Here is a 5,883-nt window from a genome sequence, read left to right as displayed (position 1 = left end):
ATTTGCTTTTTGACTTAAATCAAAGGCTCCCTAAATGGAGAGCTCGTTCACCTGCCAGTTCCTAGGCAATTAGAAGATTAGACTCCCTATATGTTTTTCCCCTACCTGCTTAGACAAGAGGCTTTTTGTTAGCATATAATCTTTAATGCTACACTTGAAACAGTAATTACCAGGATGCTGAAATTTAGTAAAATGCTCACACCAGGCCACAGAGGCAAGAGTGCAGAGATGGTATCTGTAGCAGCAGTTGAAATGGTGCCAGTGGAAGTGGGCTTGAAATGACAGCTAACACTTGTATAACTGCTTACAAGATGCCCATGACCTGGACTGGCTGGAGGATGGTCCAGGATGGTGGGCAGGCAGGAGACCAGGATGGTTCCTGCATTGTTTCCCCTGATCCCCAATTTTAGACAGATAACTCTGTGAGGGAAAGGATGGTAGTTGGGTGATAGGGGTAATCTATCTGAGCCCGTAGAAAAAACTTCCCCTTGAAATACAAGGTGATGTTTGTCCATGCCATGCCAAGCACTCGTAGAGACACATGTGGATTAACTTTAAATCAATTGAGAACTGGCTCCATCTTATGGGACAGTGGTTGAATCTGAAAGTTTAAAGCAATTGCTACTGTGATTTTTCACTCAAAATCTCAAAAGAGTTGTGTTTATGGGGCCCCGGGAGAGGCCCTCAGCAACCAACAGGCTGTCCAGAGCATACAACATGAGGAAGAATGCACAAAGGTTGTACCGGCAAGTGAATCAATCAAGCCACCAGACAAGCATCAGTAAGTATTTACATTGTACAGCTACCAAGAAGATGAATGCTTTCAAAGGGTGGTGAGTGAAAGAGAAATCTTACTGCTGGTGAACCACTCACAGTTCAATGAAAATCAGTGACAAGTTCCTGGGAAATTTTGGAATATCCATGAAGGATTGGGTCCACCTGACTATTTAGCCCTCTATTAGTGTCTCTTTAGCATTATACAGGACTCTACCCCTTATTTATTCACACTGCAAAACAGGATCTACACTTTCTGTGAACGTTTTCTCTTCTGATATCCAGAGCCTGAATCCCTGATCTTGTGCCTAAAGTCAATGGATAGGCATCATAAGATTCAAGAATTCCTTGGAAATTCAACATCAAATTATATATGTGATTCTCAAAGAGGTCCCTGACAAAAAGCAAGTTGAAGAGCCATTGGCCTATCTGGGTGTTATGTTTGGAGAGGGGAAGAATCTCATCTTTAATTTGCTTTGTATTAAGACTTGATATTTATTTGTTGAAAACTTACCCACACCATACTTGGTTTTTTAATATACATTCTCTCATTTAATCCCCACCCAACCTAGGGAGAGTTTATAATATCATCTTCATTTAATTCTGGAGGTACCATATTCACAGTGGTGAAGTGACTCACCCAAGATCTCACCACTAATAAATATCAAAGTTGTGTTGTGGTTGGGCCTCCTTCTCCCCTGGAATATGAGGCCTGGTCTTCACCAGAATTCAGTTCAGAGGGCCAGGAATGACACAGAGGTCTCTATATGATCAGTGATCAAAATTCATTGATTACCTGGTTGGTAGCACATGACGGTGGATATCCAATGTGGCTGATGAAAGTATAGCCATAAAAAGATTCAGTCTCGACTGGTGCAGTCACTGTGGGAAACAGTATGGAGTGTCCTCAAAAAGTTAAAAATGGAACTCCCATTTGACCCAGTGATCCCACTTCTAGGAATATATCCCAAGAAACCAGAAACACCAATCAGAAAGGATATGTACACCCCTATGTTCATAGCAGCACAATTTACAACAGCTAAGATTTGGAAACAGCCTAAATGCCCATCAGCAGATGAGTGGATTAAAAACCAGTGGCACATCTACACAATGGAATACTATGCTGCTGTAAAAACAAAAAACCAAAAAAACTCCTACCATTTGCAACAGCATGGATGGACCTGGAGAGCATTATGCTAAGCGAAATAAGCCAGGCACAAAATGACAAATACTGTACGAGTCCACTTATTTGAGGTAGTTAGAGTAGTCAAAGTCATAGAGACAGAAAGTGGAATGGTGGTTGTCAGGGGCTGGGGGAAAGGAGAATGGGAAGTTGCTGTTTAATGGATATAGAATTTCAGTTGAGCAAGATGAAAAAAGTTCTGGAGATTGGTTGCACAACAATGGGAAATACCACTGAACTGTACACTTAAAAATGGTTAATATGGTAAATTATATATCTATTTTATCACAATTAAAAATAAAAATAGAAAAATATATAAAGACTTCACTTGCAGTAAAGTTCTGTTGATTCACAGCTCCGTTCCTGTCCAGCACTCCCTCTTCTCAGGACCTGCCTGAGCGGAGTGGGTGTGATTCGGAGGCCCTCCCCAGATGGAGCCCAGGGGTAAGCTGTCAAGTTTGACACTCTGCCCCAGAAGTCAACTTCCAGCTGTCTTGGTCTTCAAGTTGCAGTTCATATGAACAGCATCAATAACTGTTAATAATGAATTCTTCTATCAAATTCTGTTAAAAGTCCCCCCCCCCCGCCCCTTTTTCTCTCTCTCACAACGTACAAAGCAAAAGCAGTGGCTATGCCAACCATGTGTACAATGCCCAGGCTCCAAGAGCAGCCACCAAGAAGGAATCCTGCCAGGCCTCTTCACTTCCAACACCAATAATGGTTGCTCCTGGAACCCAGGAAGTCGCTCCAGAAGTCATTCAACCCACTGGCAGGCCAGGGCCCCTGGGAACCCTCAACCCAGAGAGGAGCAAAGTCATCAAAATTAATTGCTGATTGTCAGAATTTAAAGCCGAAGGTTACAAGAGCCCGGGTGCAGGTCCACTGTGAATGAATTCACAGTGTCGCTCGGGCAGCTTGGGAGCTTGGACGCGTCACAGCGGTGAACTGGTGGTTATCCAACCCAAACAGATTTGTAACAGTGGCACTGGCAGCCAGGGCTGCCAGAGCAGCATTTGTGTCTGACAAATGAGGCCTCTGTCAGACAAAGGGGGCTCTTAGGACTCATTCCACTTTGGCTGCTTTATGCCCAGTAAGAGCCAGGGGACCTCTTTTGTCAGAATGGGGAAAACAAAAGTGATTCATTTCATCATGCACCCTCCCCACGGTCTTTGTGGTCAACCAATGCAGAGAGGCTTTGCAGCCAGCAGTCCTTGCAGACACCATGGACTGAGGCCTACTATGGGCCAGGACTATTCTAGGTACTGGGCACATGTTGCCTAACTTAATCCTCCCAACAATGCTGTGATGTAGGGATTATCCCCACTGTAGTCATGTGGAAACTGAGACGGGAGAGGTGAAGGTCACATAGCTAGTGAACAGTGGCAGAACCAGAATTCATATTCAGGCTTGGCTCACTCCCAGCTGACTGCTGTCACCAACATGTACCTGCTACAAATGCCTGACAGGCCAAAGGTAGTTCTCTCCTCTGACTTGCCATCTCTAGGGATGTTGATCTGGAAAGGCCTAGAATATTCCTAATGTTCAACAAATACCTATGTCAAATGGAACAAAAAAATAAAACATAAGAGGGGACTAAGATTCACAGAGATTTGCTTTTAAAAGGCCACTGAAAATGTCTCTGCTTTAATATAAGAATGTTTATATAGGTTATAAATAAAGTTAAGTTAAAAAGAAATGGAGGTCTTCTCTGGTTGGTGTGGCTCAGTTGGTTGAGCATCATCCCATGCACTGAAAGGTCACAGGTTTGATTCCTTGTTGGGGCACATACTTGGGTTGCAGGCTTGATTCCTGATCAGGTGCATGTGGGAGGCATGTTTCTCACATCAATGTTTCTCTCTCTCTCATCCTGTCTCCCCTCTTCCTCACTCTCTAAAATCGATAAAAATATATTGATCCCTTAAGGGCCAAAAGCTCCAGCTGAACCATGTTCCTCCTAGTTTTTACTGCTGAGTAGTGCCAGTCCCTGATAACCAACTTCATACATACTAATGTTTGGTCACCTTTTCCTATCCAGTTACACTAATCCATCATTTGTGGCTCTACCAAAAGAAGGGCCCAGGGCAGCTGACCTCTCTCTCCTCTATCATTTCATTATGGGCCTGGAAAATGAGGTGACCATTCAGCACAGCTTGTCAGCATATTAAAATGCCTAATGAGAGACTCTGGTACAGTGTGTGTAAATCCAGAATTCCCTCTACAAACCTTGTTTATTTTCTATTGTGGCCCATTCATGCCAGATGGGATGTACTGCTAATTTATCAGTTCTCCAACTTCTATACACAGACGTCTCCCATTTACCAATCACTCGTGTCACATTTTCCACAGTTATTTTCAGCAGGATCCAAGCACTGACTCAGGGTATTTGTATATCCTGAGTTTGAAATTCTAGTTTTTTCAGGTTGGTGATAAGGTCCTGTGGCTCAGCTGCTGTCTTCTCAGTTCTCAATTCCTGGGGTCAACTGGGGAGCAAGATCATAAACCAAAGGCTGAAGAATCAAAAATTTAAAAAAAAAAGAGAGCCAGAGAACCAGGTTGGTAGTGAAGGTAAATGCTGGTACTCACGGCCTCCCACAACCACAGCAAAATTACAACTAAAATAAAGAACAACCAATATTCAGAACCACCTGAAATCTGGCTGAATGGAAGTCCTATAACTAGAGAAGTAAAGAAGAAAGCACATTGAGACTGGTATGAGGGGTAGAGGCAAGGAAAAAGCTGGTCTGACACCCACCTGTGGCATTTTTTTAATCAGAAGAGATAGCTCTGCTATGGAGGTCTCCCATGAGAATTAAGGGGTCCCAGCCCCACACCAGATCCATAGCCCATGGTTCCAGAGCTTGGAAGAGAAGTTCCCATAACTTCAGGCTGTAAAAATCATCGGGGATTGTGGCTGAGTGACATGGAGATCTAGGCAGTTCCTCTTAAGAGGCCAGTGCATGAACCTATATGGTCCCATGCCCTCTGAGCTTCAGGACTGGGTGGTGGCATTGGGGGAATGAGGAACATACATAGAGGAACTGTATTGTCTGCCATGGGGGCAGGAACTTGGGGTTGGTTTTCTCTCAGACAGAGGTGCTCACAAGGGTCATTGTTCCTGTGCTGGGACCTCCCATGTTGCAGAGCTAACTGGAAGCCATATCTGAGTTTCCATCAGCATGGCTCACACTGTTCACTCCACTCTGGTGATTCCCTGAGACCTTGTGCCATCCAACTTGCAGCCCCACCCAAGCTGTTTGCAGCAGCTTTTCCATATAAATGACCTGTCCTGGCTCAGACTTCAGACTTTCCTAAAATCTCTCAAACAAGCAGCAGCTGGTGTCAGTGTGCCCCAAACCTATCAATAAGAGGTCCCAGACCCAGCACTAGCACTAGCCTGCCTTGCTTCACAGATGGGCCTCACCTGGGCACTTCTAAGCCCAATACAAGTAGCAGCCATTTGCAGATCACTTGGTAGCACCTGCTGGGTGGCCCCAGGCAGTGGCTGACTTTGCATCTCCCAGGAGGCCCCAGAACCAGTGCACTTGGTGGACAGCTTCAGACCATAGCAGATTACGATTCTACATATCCACAAGCGACACACTCCAGGGCCGACTCAGTGAGCACCAAAGCCCCACTGACGCAAGTCCTGCTCCATAGGGGTGTCTCCTGCACAGCTGCTCTTCCATTATAGTCACAGCTAGTCCTCACAGCTAATTGGCCTGCAGGTCAACTTCTCCCAGGGATGCCAGCAGCAATCAAGGCTCAACTACCACAAGACTACACACAGCCCACACAGGGGTGCACCTAGAGTGCCCAGCTCAGGTGACTGGGGAGACTGAACCACTGGGCCCTACAGGATAACTACTACACAAGGGCACTCTACCAATTCCAGTATACACAGTAGCTCTACCTAATACACAGAAACA

Source organism: Myotis lucifugus, unplaced genomic scaffold (genome assembly GCF_000147115.1).
Source record: "Myotis lucifugus unplaced genomic scaffold, Myoluc2.0 scaffold_7, whole genome shotgun sequence".
Lineage (NCBI taxonomy): Eukaryota > Metazoa > Chordata > Mammalia > Chiroptera > Vespertilionidae > Myotis > Myotis lucifugus.
Note: the sequence above shows the minus strand (reverse complement) of the source record.